Consider the following 14,717-nt stretch of genomic DNA (forward strand, 5'->3'; position numbering starts at 1 on the left):
AGTCCAGTCCCTTCTCAACATCCCTCCTCCACTCCACTCCACTCTCAGCATCCCTGCTCCCCTCCACTCCCCTCTCAGCATCCCTCCTTCAGTCCAGTCCGCTCTCAGCATCACTCCTCCACTCCAGTCCCCTCTCAGCATCCCTCCTCCACTCCACTCCCCTCTCAGCATCCCTTCTTCAGTCTAGTCCCCTCAACATCTCTCCTCCACTCCAGTCCCCTCTCAGCATCCCTCCTCCACTCTAGTCCCCTCTCAGCATCCCTCCTCCATTCCACTCCCGTCTCAGCATCCCTCCTGCACTCCAGTCCCGTCTCAACATCCCTCCTCCACTCCAGTCCCCACTCAGCATCCCTCCTGCACTCCAGTCCCCTCTCAGCATCCCTCCTCCCCTCCACTCCCCTCTCAGCATCCCTCCTCCTGTCCAGTCCCGTCTCAACATCTCTCCTCCACTCCCCTCTCAGCATCGCTCCTGCACTCCAGTCCCGTCTCAACATCCCTCCTCCACTCCAGTCCCCTATCAGCATCCCCTCCCCTCCACTCCCCTCTCAGCATCCCTCCTCCAGTCCAGTCCCGTCTCAACATCCCTCCTCCACTCAAGTACAGTCTCATAGTCCCTCCTCCACTCCCCTCTCAACATCTCTCCTCCACTCGTCCCCTCTCAGCATCCCTCCTCCAGTCCAGTCCAGTCTCAACATCTCTCCTCCACTCCACTCCCCTCTCAGCATCCCTGCTCCACACCACTCCCCTCTCAGAATCCCTCCTCCACTCCTCTCCACTCTCAGCATCCCTCCTTCAGTCCAGTCCCGTCTCAACATCTCTCCTCCACTCCAATCCACTCTCAGCATCCCTCCTCCAGTCCAGTCCCGTCTCAACATCTCTACTCCACTCCACTCCCCTCTCAGCATCCCCCACCACTCCAGTCCCCACTCAGCATCCCTCCTTCAGTCCAGTCCCGTCTCAACATCTCTCCTCCAATCCACTCCACTCTCAGCATCCCTCATCCCCTCCACTCCCCTCTCAGCATCCATCCTCCACTCCAGTCCCCTCTCAGCATCCCTCCTCCACTCCAGTCCCCTCTCAGCATCCCTACTCCACTCCACTCACCTCTCAGCATCCCTCCTCCAGTCCAGTCCCGTCTCAACATCCCTCCTCCACTCCACTCCCCTCTCAGCATCCCTCCTCCCCTCCACTCCCCGCTCAGCATCCCTCCTCCACTCCAGTCCCCTCTCAGCATCCCTCCTCCAATCCACTCACCTCTCAGCATCCCTCCTCCAGTCCAGTCCCGTCTCAACATCCCTCCTCCACTCCACTCCCCTCTCAGCATCCCTCATCCACTCCCCTCTAAGCATCCCTCCTCCACTCCAGTCCCCTCTCAGCATCCCTCCTCCACTCCACTCCACTCTCAGCATCCCTCCTCCAGTCCAGTCCCGCCTCAACATCCCTCCTCCACTCCACTCCCCTCTCAGCATCACTCCTCTAGTCCAGTCCCGTCTCAACATCACTCCTCCACACCACTCCCCTCTCAGCATCCCTCCTCCACTCCACTCCCCTCTCAGAATCCCTCCTCCAGTCCAGTCCCGTCTCAACATCTCTCCTCCACTCCACTCCCCTCTCAGCAACCCTCCTCCACTCCACTCCCCTCTCAGAATCCCTCCTCCAGTCCAGTCCCGTCTCAACATCTCTCCTCCACTCGTCCCCTCTCAGCATCCCCACTCCACTCCACTCTCAGCATCCCTCCTCCACTCCCATCCCCTCTCAGCATCCCTCCTCCACTCCACTCTCAGCATACCTCCTCCAGACCAGTCCCGTCTCAACATCTCTCCTCCAGTCCCATCCCCTCTCAGCATTCCTCCTCCACTCCACTCCCCTCTCAGCATCCCTCCTTCAGTCCAGTCCCCTCTCAGCATCCCTCCTCCAAACCACTCCCCTCTCAGCATCCCTCCTACACTCAACTCCACTCCCCCTCAGCATCCCTCCTCCACTCAACTCCCCTCTCAGCGTCCGTCCTCCACTCCAATCCCCTCTCAGCATCACTCCTCCACTCCACTCCCCTCTCAGCATCCCTCCTACACTCCACTCCCCTCTCAGCATCCCTCCTCCACTCCCCTCTCAACATCCCTCCTCCCCTCCACTCCCCTCTCAGCATCCCTCCTCCAGTCCAGACCCGTCTCAACATATCTCCTCCACTCCGCTCTCAGCATTCCTCCTCCACTCCACTCTCAGCATCCCACCTCCACTCCCATCCCCTCTCAGCATCCCTCCTCCACTCCACTCTCAGCATACCTCCTCCAGACCAGTCCCGTCTCAACATCTCTCCTCCAGTCCCATCCCCTCTCAGCATTCCTCCTCCAAACCACTCCCCTCTCAGCATCCCTCCTACACTCAACTCCACTCCCCCTCAGCATCCCTCCTCCACTCAACTCCCCTCTCAGCATCCCTCCTCCACTCCAGTCCACTCTCAGCATCCCTCCTCCACTCCACTCCCGTCAGCATCCCTCCTCTAGTCCACTTCCCTCTCAGCATCCCTCCTCCATTCCACTCCCCTATCAGCATCCCTCCTCCACTCCCATCCCCTCTCAGCATTCCTCCTCCAGTCCAGTCCCCTCTCAGCATCCCTCCTCTACTCCACTCTCAGCATACCTCCTCCAGTCCAGTCCCATCTCAACATCTCTCCTCCACTCCACTCCCCTCTCAGCAACCCTCCTCCACTCCACTCCCCTCTCAGCATCCCTCCTCCAGTCCAGTCCCTCTCAACATCTCTCCTCCACTCGTCCCCTCTCAGCATCAATCCTCCAGTCCAGTCCCCTCTCAGCATCCCTCCTCCACCACTCTCAGCCGACCTCCACCAGTCCAGTCCCGTCTCAACATCTCTCCTCCAGTCCCATCCCCTCTCAGCATCCCTCCTCCACTCCACTCCCCTCTCAGCATCCACCTCCACTCCAGTCCCCTCTCAGCATCCCTCCTTCAGTCCAGACCCGTCTCAACATCCCTCCTCCACTCCACTCCACACTCAGCATACCTACTCCCCTCCACTCCCCTCTCAGCATCCCTCCTCCACTCCAGTCCACTCTCAGCATCCCTCCTCCGCTCCACTCCACTCTAAGCATCCCTCCTCCAGTCCAGTCCCGTCACAACATCCCTCCTCCACTCCAGTACCCTCTCATAGTCCCTCCTCCACTCCCCTCTCAACATCTCTCCTCCACTCGTCCCCTCTCAGCATACCTCCTCCAGTCCAGTCCCGTCACAACATCCCTCCTCCACTCCAGTACCCTCTCATAGTCCACCTCCACTCCAGTCCCCTCACAGCATCCCTCCTCCAGTCCCATCCCCTCTCAGCATCCCTCCTCCACTCCCATCCCCTCTCAGCATTCCTCCTCCAGTCCAGTCCCCTCTCAGCATCCCTCCTCCACTCCACTCTCAGCATACCTCCTCCAGTCCAGTCCCGTCTCAACATCTCTCCTCCAGTCCCCTCCCCTCTCAGCATCCCTCCTCCACTCCACTCCCCTCTCAGCATCCCTCCTCCACTCCAGTCCACTCAGCATCCCTCCTCCACTCCACTCCCCTCTCAGCATCCCTCCTTCAGTCCAGACTCGTCTCAACATCCCTCCACCACTCCAGTCCACTCTCAGCATCCCTCCTCCACTCCACTCCACTCCCCCTCAGCATCCCTCCTCACTCAACTCCCCTCTCAGCATCCCTCCTCCACTCCAGTCCACTCTCATCATCCCTCCTCCACTCCACTCCCGTCAGCATCCCTCCTCTAGTCCACTCCCCTCTCAGCATCCCTCCTCCATTCCACTCCCCTCTCAGCATCCCTCCTCCACTCCCATCCCCTCTCAGCATTCCACCTCCAGTCCAGTCCCCTCTCAGCATCCCTCCTCTACTCCACTCTCAGCATACCTCCTCCAGTCCAGTCCCATCTCAACATCTCTCCTCCACTCCACTCCCCTCTCAGCAACCCCCCTCCACTCCACTCCCCTCTCAGCATCCCTCCTCCAGTCGTCCCGTCTCAACATTTCTCCTCCACTCGTCCCCTCTCAGCATCCCTCCTCCAGACCAGTCCCCTCTCAGCATCCCTCCTCCACCACTCTCAGCCGACCTCCTCCAGTCCAGTCCCGTCTCAACATCTCTCCTCCAGTCCCATCCCCTCTCAGCATCCCTCCTCCACTCCACTCCCCTCTCAGCATCCACCTCCACTCCAGTCCCCTCTCAGCATCCCTCCTTCAGTCCAGACACGTCTCAACATCCCTCCTCCACTCCACTCCACACTCAGCATCCCTACTCCCCTCCACTCCCCTCTCAGCATCCCTCCTCCACTCCAGTCCACTCTCAGCATCCCTCCTCCACTCCACTCCCCTCTAAGCATCCCTCCTCCAGTCCAATCCTGTCACAACATCCCTCCTCCACTCCAGTACCCTCTCATAGTCCCTCCTCCACTCCCCTCTCAACATCTCTCCTCCACTCGTCCCCTCTCAGCATCCCTCCTCCAGTCCAGTCCCGTCACAACATCCCTCCTCCACTCCAGTACCCTCTCATAGTCCACCTCCACTCCAGTCCCCTCTCAGCATCCCTCCTTGTCCAGACCCGTCTCAACATCCCTCCTCCACTCCACACTCAGCATCCATCCTCCCCTCCACTCCTGTCCACTCTCAGCATCCCTCCTCCACTCCACTCCCCTCTCAGAATCCCTCCTCCAGTCCAGTCCCGTCACAACATCCCTCCTCCACTCCAGTAACCTCTCATAGTCCCTCCTCCACTCCCCTCTCAACATCTCTCCTCCACTCGTCCCCTCTCAGCATCCCTCCTCCAGTCCAGACCCGTCTCAACATCCCTCCACCACACTACTCCCCTCTCAGCATCCCTCCTCCCCTCCACTCCCCGCTCAGCATCCCTCCTCCAGTCCAGTCCCGTCTCAACATCCCTCCTCCACTCCACTCCCCTCTCAGCATCCCTCGTCCACTCCCCTCTAAGCATCCCTCCTCCACTCCAATCCCCTCTCAGCATCCCTCCTCCACTCCACTCCCCTCTCAGCATCCCTCCTCCAGTCCAGTCCCGCCTCAACATCCCTCCTCCACTCCACTCCCCTCTCAGCATCCCTCCTCCAGTCCAGTCCCGTCTCAACATCCCTCCTCCACTCCACTCCCCTCTCAGCATCCCTCCTCCACTCCACTCCCCTCTCAGAATCCCTCCTCCAGTCCCGTCTCAACATCTCTCCTCCACTCCACTCCCCTCTCAGCAACCCTCCTCCACTCCACTCCCCTCTCAGAATCCCTCCTCCAGTCCAGTCCCGTCTCAACATCTCTCCTCCACTCGTCCCCTCTCAGCATCCCCCCTCCACTCCAGTCCCCTCTCAACATCCGTCCTCCCCTCCACTCCCCTCACAGCATCCCTCCTCCAGTACAGTCCCCTCTCAGCATCCCTCCTCCACTCCCATCCCCTCTCAGCATTCCTCCTCCACTCCATTCCCCTCTCAGCATCCCTCCTCCACTCCCCTCTCAACATCCCTCCTCTCCTCCACTCCCCTCTCAGCATCCCTCCTCCAGTCCAGTCCCGTCTCAACATATCTCCTCCACTCCGCTCTCAGCATCCCTCCTCCACTCCACTCTCAGCATCCCTCCTCCACTCCCATCCCCTCTCAGCATCCCTCCTCCACTCCACTCTCAGCATACCTCCTCCAGACCAGTCCCGTCTCAACATCTCTCCTCCAGTCCCATCCCCTCTCAGCATTCCTCCTCCAATCCACTCCCCTCTCAGCATCCCTCCTACACTCAACTCCACTCCCCGTCAGCATCCCTCCTCCACTCAACTCCCCTCTCAGCATCCCTCCTCCACTCCAGTCCACTCTCAGCATCCCTCCTTCAGTCCAGACCCGTCTCAACATCCCTCCTCCACTCCACTCCACACTCAGCATCCCTACTCCCCTCCACTCCCCTCTCAGCATCCCTCCTCCACTCCAGTCCACTCTCAGCATCCCTCCTCCCCTCCACTCCACTCTCAGCCGACCTCCTCCAGTCCAGTCCCGTCTCAACATCTCTCCTCCAGTCCCATCCCCTCTCAGCATCCCTCCTCCACTCCACTCCCCTCTCAGCATCCACCTCCACTCCAGTCCCCTCTCAGCATCCCTCCTTCAGTCCAGACACGTCTCAACATCCCTCCTCCACTCCACTCCACACTCAGCATCCCTACTCCCCTCCACTCCCCTCTCAGCATCCCTCCTCCACTCCAGTCCACTCTCAGCATCCCTCCTCCACTCCACTCCCATCTAAGCATCCCTCCTCCAGTCCAATCCTGTCACAACATCCCTCCTCCACTCCAGTACCCTCTCATAGTCCCTCCTCCACTCCCCTCTCAACATCTCTCCTCCACTCGTCCCCTCTCAGCATCCCTCCTCCAGTCCAGTCCCGTCACAACATCCCTCCTCCACTCCAGTACCCCTCTCATAGTCCACCTCCACTCCAGTCCCCTCTCAGCATCCCTCCTTGTCCAGACCCGTCTCAACATCCCTCCTCCACTCCACACTCAGCATCCATCCTCCCCTCCACTCCTGTCCACTCTCAGCATCCCTCCTCCACTCCACTCCCCTCTCAGAATCCCTCCTCCAGTCCAGTCCCGTCACAGCATCCCTCCTCCACTCCAGTAACCTCTCATAGTCCCTCCTCCACTCCCCTCTCAACATCTCTCCTCCACTCGTCCCCTCTCAGCATCCCTCCTCCAGTCCACACCCGTCTCAACATCCCTCCTCCACACTACTCCCCTCTCAGCATCCCTCCTCCCCTCCACTCCCCGCTCAGCATCCCTCCTCCAGTCCAGTCCCGTCTCAACATCCCTCCTCCACTCCACTCCCCTCTCAGCATCCCTCGTCCACTCCCCTCTAAGCATCCCTCCTCCACTCCAGTCCCCTCTCAGCATCCCTCCTCCACTCCACTCCCCTCTCAGCATCCCTCCTCCAGTCCAGTCCCGCCTCAACATCCCTCCTCCACTCCACTCCCCTCTCAGCATCCCTCCTCCAGTCCAGTCCCGTCTCAACATCTCTCCTCCACTCCACTCCCCTCTCAGCAACCCTCCTCCACTCCACTCCCCTCTCAGAATCCCTCCTCCAGTCCAGTCCCGTCTCAACATCTCTCCTCCACTCGTCCCCTCTCAGCATCCCCCCTCCACTCCAGTCCCCTCTCAACATCCGTCCTCCCCTCCACTCCCCTCACAGCATCCCTCCTCCAGTACAGTCCCCTCTCAGCATCCCTCCTCCACTCCCATCCCCTCTCAGCATTCCTCCTCCACTCCATTCCCCTCTCAGCATCCCTCCTCCACTCCCCTCTCAACATCCCTCCTCTCCTCCACTCCCCTCTCAGCATCCCTCCTCCAGTCCAGTCCCGTCTCAACATATCTCCTCCACTCCGCTCTCAGCATCCCTCCTCCACTCCACTCTCAGCATCCCTCCTCCACTCCCATCCCCTCTCAGCATCCCTCCTCCACTCCACTCTCAGCATACCTCCTCCAGACCAGTCCCGTCTCAACATCTCTCCTCCAGTCCCATCCCCTCTCAGCATTCCTCCTCCAATCCACTCCCCTCTCAGCATCCCTCCTACACTCAACTCCACTCCCCGTCAGCATCCCTCCTCCACTCAACTCCCCTCTCAGCATCCCTCCTCCACTCCAGTCCACTCTCAGCATCCCTCCTCCACTCCACTCCCGTCAGCATCCCTCCTCTAGTCCACTCCCCTCTCAGCATCCCTCCTCCATTCCACTCCCCTCTCAGCATCCCTCCTCCACTCCCATCCCCCTCTCAGCATTCCTCCTCCAGTCCAGTCCCCTCTCAGCATCCCTCCTCTACTCCACTCTCAGCATACCTCCTCCAGTCCAGTCCCATCTCAACATCTCTCCTCCACTCCACTCCCCTCTCAGCAACCCTCCTCCACTCCACTCCCCTCTCAGCATCCCTCCTCCAGTCCAGTCCCGTCTCAACATCTCTCTTCCACTCGTCCCCTCTCAGCATCCCTCCTCCAGTCCAGTCCCCTCTCAGCATCCCTCCTCCACCACTCTCAGCCGACCTCCTCCAGTCCAGTCCCGTCTCAACATCTCTCCTCCAGTCCCATCCCCTCTCAGCATCCCTCCTCCACTCCACTCCCCTCTCAGCATCCACCTCCACTCCAGTCCCCTCTCAGCATCCCTCCTTCAGTCCAGACCCGTCTCAACATCCCTCCTCCACTCCACTCCACACTCAGCATCCCTACTCCCCTCCACTCCCCTCTCAGCATCCCTCCTCCACTCCAGTCCACTCTCAGCATCCCTCCTCCCCTCCACTCCACTCTAAGCATCCCTCCTCCAGTCCAGTCCCGTCACAACATCCCTCCTCCACTCCAGTACCCTCTCATAGTCCACCTCCACTCCAGTCCCCTCTCAGCATCCCTCCTTGTCCAGACCCGTCTCAACATCCCTCCTCCACTCCACTCCACACTCAGCATCCCTCCTCCCCTCCACTCCTGTCCACTCTCAGCATCCCTCCTCCAGTCCAGTCCCGTCACAACATCCCTCCTCCACTCCAGTACCCTCTCATAGTCCCTCCTCCACTCCCCTCTCAACATCTCTCCTCCACTCGTCCCCTCTCAGCATCCCTCCTCCAGTCCAGTCCCGTCACAACATCCCTCCTCCACACTACTCCCCTCTCAGCATCCCTCCTCCACTCCACTCCCCTCTCAGCATCCCTGCTCCACTCCACTCCCCTCTCAGCATCCCTCCTCCACTCCACTCCCCTCTCAGCATACCTCCTCCAGTCCAGTCCCGTCTCAACATCTCTCCTCCACTCCACTCCCCTCTCAGCAACCCTCCTCCACTCCACTCCCCTCTCAGCATCCCTCCTCCAGTCCAGTCCCGTCTCAACATCCCTCCTCCACTCATCTCCCCTCTCAGCATCCCTCCTCCAGTCCAGTCACGTCTCAAAATCTCTCCTCCACTCGTCCCCTCAGCATCCCTCCTCCACTTCAGTCCCCTCTCAGCATCCCTCCTCCCCTCCACACCCCTCACAGCATCCCTCCTCCAGTCCCATCCCCTCTCAGCATCCCTCCTCCACTCCCATCCCCTCTCAGCATTCCTCCTCCAGTCCAGTCCCCTCTCAGCATCCCTCCTCCACTCCACTCTCAGCATACCTCCTCCAGTCCAGTCCCGTCTCAACATCTCTCCTCCAGTCCCCTCCCCTCTCAGCATCCCTCCTCCACTCCACTCCCCTCTCAGCATCCCTCCTCCACTCCAGTCCACTCAGCATCCCTCCTCCACTCCACTCCCCTCTCAGCATCCCTCCTTCAGTCCAGACTCCTCTCAACATCCCTCCACCACTCCACTCCACTCTCAGCATCCCTCCTCCCCTCCACTCCCCTCTCAGCATCCCTCCTCCACTCCAGTTCACTCTCAGCATCCCTCCTCCACTCCACTCCCCTCTCAGCATCCCTCCTCCAGTCCAGTCCCATCACAACATCCCTCTCCACTCCAGTACCCTCTCATAGTCCCTCCTCCACTCCCCTCTCAACATCTCCCCTCCACTCGTCCCCTCTCAGCATCCCTCCTTCAGTCCAGACTCGTCTCAACATCCCTCCTCCACTCCACTCCACTCTGAGCATCCCTCCTCCCCTCCACTCCCCTCTCAGCATCCCTCCTCCACTCCAGTCCCGTCTCAACATCCCTCCTCCACACCACTCCCCTCTCAGCATCCCTTCTTCAGTCTAGTCCCCTCAACATCTCTCCTCCACTCCAGTCCCCTCTCAGCATCACTCCTCCAGTCTAGTCCCGTCTCAAAATCTCTCCTCCACTCGTCCCCTCAGCATCCCTCCTCCACTTCAGTCCCCTCTCAGCATCCCTCCTCCCCTCCACACCCCTCACAGCATCCCTCCTCCTGTCCCATCCCCTCTCAGCATCCCTCCTCCACTCCCATCCCCTCTCAGCATTCCTCCTCCAGTCCAGTCCCCTCTCAGCATCCCTCCTCCACTCCACTCTCAGCATACCTCCTGCAGTCCAGTCCCGTCTCAACATCTCTCCTCCAGTCCCCTCCCCTCTCAGCATCCCTCCTCCACTCCACTCCCCTCTCAGCATCCCTCCTCCACTCCAGTCCACTCAGCATCCCTCCTCCACTCCACTCCCCTCTCAGCATCCCTCCTTCAGTCCAGACTCGTCTCAACATCCCTCCTCCACTCCACTCCACTCTCAGCATCCCTCCTCCCCTCCACTCCACTCTCAGCATCCCTCCTCCACTCCAGTCCACTCTCAGCATCCCTCCTCCACTCCACTCCCCTCTCAGCATCCCTCCTCCAGTCCAGTCCCATCACAACATCCCTCCTCCACTCCAGTACCCTCTCATAGTCCCTCCTCCACTCCCCTCTCAACATCTCTCCTCCACTCGTCCCCTCTCAGCATCCCTCCTTCAGTCCAGACTCGTCTCAGCATCCCTCCTCCACTCCACTCCACTCTGAGCATCCCTCCTCCCCTCCACTCCCCTCTCAGCATCCCTCCTCCACTCCAGTCCCGTCTCAACATCCCTCCTCCACACCACTCCCCTCTCAGCATCCCTTCTTCAGTCTAGTCCCCTCAACATCTCTCCTCCACTCCAGTCCCCTCTCAGCATCCCTCCTCCACACCAATCCCTTCTTAGCAATCCCTCCTCCACTACACTCCCCTCTCAGCATCCCTCCTCCAGTCCAGTCCCTTCTCAACATCCCTCCTCCACTCCACTCCACTCTCAGCATCCCTGCTCCCCTCCACTCCCCTCTCAGCATCCCTCCTTCAGTCCAGTCCGCTCTCAGCATCACTCCTCCACTCCAGTCCCCTCTCAGCATCCCTCCTCCACTCCACTCCCCTCTCAGCATCCCTTCTTCAGTCTAGTCCCCTCAACATCTCTCCTCCACTCCAGTCCCCTCTCAGCATCCCTCCTCCACTCTAGTCCCCTCTCAGCATCCCTCCTCCATTCCACTCCCGTCTCAGCATCCCTCCTGCACTCCAGTCCCGTCTCAACATCCCTCCTCCACTCCAGTCCCCACTCAGCATCCCTCCTGCACTCCAGTCCCCTCTCAGCATCCCTCCTCCCCTCCACTCCCCTCTCAGCATCCCTCCTCCTGTCCAGTCCCGTCTCAACATCTCTCCTCCACTCCCCTCTCAGCATCGCTCCTGCACTCCAGTCCCGTCTCAACATCCCTCCTCCACTCCAGTCCCCTATCAGCATCCCCTCCCCTCCACTCCCCTCTCAGCATCCCTCCTCCAGTCCAGTCCCGTCTCAACATCCCTCCTCCACTCAAGTACAGTCTCATAGTCCCTCCTCCACTCCCCTCTCAACATCTCTCCTCCACTCGTCCCCTCTCAGCATCCCTCCTCCAGTCCAGTCCAGTCTCAACATCTCTCCTCCACTCCACTCCCCTCTCAGCATCCCTGCTCCACACCACTCCCCTCTCAGAATCCCTCCTCCACTCCTCTCCACTCTCAGCATCCCTCCTTCAGTCCAGTCCCGTCTCAACATCTCTCCTCCACTCCAATCCACTCTCAGCATCCCTCCTCCAGTCCAGTCCCGTCTCAACATCTCTACTCCACTCCACTCCCCTCTCAGCATCCCCCACCACTCCAGTCCCCACTCAGCATCCCTCCTTCAGTCCAGTCCCGTCTCAACATCTCTCCTCCAATCCACTCCACTCTCAGCATCCCTCATCCCCTCCACTCCCCTCTCAGCATCCATCCTCCACTCCAGTCCCCTCTCAGCATCCCTCCTCCAATCCAGTCCCCTCTCAGCATCCCTACTCCACTCCACTCACCTCTCAGCATCCCTCCTCCAGTCCAGTCCCGTCTCAACATCCCTCCTCCACTCCACTCCCCTCTCAGCATCCCTCCTCCCCTCCACTCCCCGCTCAGCATCCCTCCTCCACTCCAGTCCCCTCTCAGCATCCCTCCTCCAATCCACTCACCTCTCAGCATCCCTCCTCCAGTCCAGTCCCGTCTCAACATCCCTCCTCCACTCCACTCCCCTCTCAGCATCCCTCATCCACTCCCCTCTAAGCATCCCTCCTCCACTCCAGTCCCCTCTCAGCATCCCTCCTCCACTCCACTCCACTCTCAGCATCCCTCCTCCAGTCCAGTCCCGCCTCAACATCCCTCCTCCACTCCACTCCCCTCTCAGCATCACTCCTCTAGTCCAGTCCCGTCTCAACATCACTCCTCCACACCACTCCCCTCTCAGCATCCCTCCTCCACTCCACTCCCCTCTCAGAATCCCTCCTCCAGTCCAGTCCCGTCTCAACATCTCTCCTCCACTCCACTCCCCTCTCAGCAACCCTCCTCCACTCCACTCCCCTCTCAGAATCCCTCCTCCAGTCCAGTCCCGTCTCAACATCTCTCCTCCACTCGTCCCCTCTCAGCATCCCCACTCCACTCCACTCTCAGCATCCCTCCTCCACTCCCATCCCCTCTCAGCATCCCTCCTCCACTCCACTCTCAGCATACCTCCTCCAGACCAGTCCCGTCTCAACATCTCTCCTCCAGTCCCATCCCCTCTCAGCATTCCTCCTCCACTCCACTCCCCTCTCAGCATCCCTCCTTCAGTCCAGTCCCCTCTCAGCATCCCTCCTCCAAACCACTCCCCTCTCAGCATCCCTCCTACACTCAACTCCACTCCCCCTCAGCATCCCTCCTCCACTCAACTCCCCTCTCAGCGTCCGTCCTCCACTCCAATCCCCTCTCAGCATCACTCCTCCACTCCACTCCCCTCTCAGCATCCCTCCTACACTCCACTCCCCTCTCAGCATCCCTCCTCCACTCCCCTCTCAACATCCCTCCTACCCTCCACTCCCCTCTCAGCATCCCTCCTCCAGTCCAGACCCGTCTCAACATATCTCCTCCACTCCGCTCTCAGCATTCCTCCTCCACTCCACTCTCAGCATCCCACCTCCACTCCCATCCCCTCTCAGCATCCCTCCTCCACTCCACTCTCAGCATACCTCCTCCAGACCAGTCCCGTCTCAACATCTCTCCTCCAGTCCCATCCCCTCTCAGCATTCCTCCTCCAAACCACTCCCCTCTCAGCATCCCTCCTACACTCAACTCCACTCCCCCTCAGCATCCCTCCTCCACTCAACTCCCCTCTCAGCATCCCTCCTCCACTCCAGTCCACTCTCAGCATCCCTCCTCCACTCCACTCCCGTCAGCATCCCTCCTCTAGTCCACTTCCCTCTCAGCATCCCTCCTCCATTCCACTCCCCTATCAGCATCCCTCCTCCACTCCCATCCCCTCTCAGCATTCCTCCTCCAGTCCAGTCCCCTCTCAGCATCCCTCCTCTACTCCACTCTCAGCATACCTCCTCCAGTCCAGTCCCATCTCACTCCTCCACTCCACTCCCCTCTCAGCACCCTCCACTCCATCCCCCTCAGCATCCCCTCTCAGTCCATCCTCTCCTCCCTCCTCCACTCTCCCCTCACAGCAATCCCTCAGTCCCTCCCTCTCAGCTCCCCTCCTCCAGTCCACTCACCATCTCAGCCTCCTCCCAGTCCCAGTCCCCTCTCACATCCTCCTCCTCCAGTCCCAACTCCCCTCTCAGCATCCCCTCCACCACTCCCTCATCCACATCCACTCCTCCACTCCCACGTCCCCTCTCAGCATCCCTCCTCCAGTCCACTCCCCTCTCATCATCCCTCCTCCACTCCACTCCCCCCTCTCAGCATCCCAACATCCCTCCTCCACTCCACTCCACACTCAGCATACCTACTCCCCTCCACTCCCCTCTCAGCATCCCTCCTCCACTCCAGTCCACTCTCAGCATCCCTCCTCCGCTCCACTCCACTCTAAGCATCCCTCCTCCAGTCCAGTCCCGTCACAACATCCCTCCTCCACTCCAGTACCCTCTCATAGTCCCTCCTCCACTCCCCTCTCAACATCTCTCCTCCACTCGTCCCCTCTCAGCATACCTCCTCCAGTCCAGTCCCGTCACAACATCCCTCCTCCACTCCAGTACCCTCTCATAGTCCACCTCCACTCCAGTCCCCTCACAGCATCCCTCCTCCAGTCCCATCCCCTCTCAGCATCCCTCCTCCACTCCCATCCCCTCTCAGCATTCCTCCTCCAGTCCAGTCCCCTCTCAGCATCCCTCCTCCACTCCACTCTCAGCATACCTCCTCCAGTCCAGTCCCGTCTCAACATCTCTCCTCCAGTCCCCTCCCCTCTCAGCATCCCTCCTCCACTCCACTCCCCTCTCAGCATCCCTCCTCCACTCCAGTCCACTCAGCATCCCTCCTCCACTCCACTCCCCTCTCAGCATCCCTCCTTCAGTCCAGACTCGTCTCAACATCCCTCCACCACTCCAGTCCACTCTCAGCATCCCTCCTCCACTCCACTCCACTCCCCCTCAGCATCCCTCCTCACTCAACTCCCCTCTCAGCATCCCTCCTCCACTCCAGTCCACTCTCATCATCCCTCCTCCACTCCACTCCCGTCAGCATCCCTCCTCTAGTCCACTCCCCTCTCAGCATCCCTCCTCCATTCCACTCCCCTCTCAGCATCCCTCCTCCACTCCCATCCCCTCTCAGCATTCCACCTCCAGTCCAGTCCCCTCTCAGCATCCCTCCTCTACTCCACTCTCAGCATACCTCCTCCAGTCCAGTCCCATCTCAACATCTCTCCTCCACTCCACTCCCCTCTCAGCAACCCCCCTCCACTCCACTCCCCTCTCAGCATCCCTCCTCCAGTCGTCCCGTCTCAA

The 14,717-nt window shown here is 60.2% G+C and overlaps 1 pseudogene; it reads left to right on the plus strand.

The window, feature by feature from the left end:
- The first annotated feature begins 376 nt into the window (after window positions 1-376).
- The window catches only part of LOC140724492 (uncharacterized), a 28,226-nt pseudogene continuing 13,885 nt past the window's right edge, over window positions 377-14,717 (plus strand).

Source organism: Hemitrygon akajei, unplaced genomic scaffold (genome assembly GCF_048418815.1).
Source record: "Hemitrygon akajei unplaced genomic scaffold, sHemAka1.3 Scf000253, whole genome shotgun sequence".
NCBI classification, from domain to species: domain Eukaryota; kingdom Metazoa; phylum Chordata; class Chondrichthyes; order Myliobatiformes; family Dasyatidae; genus Hemitrygon; species Hemitrygon akajei.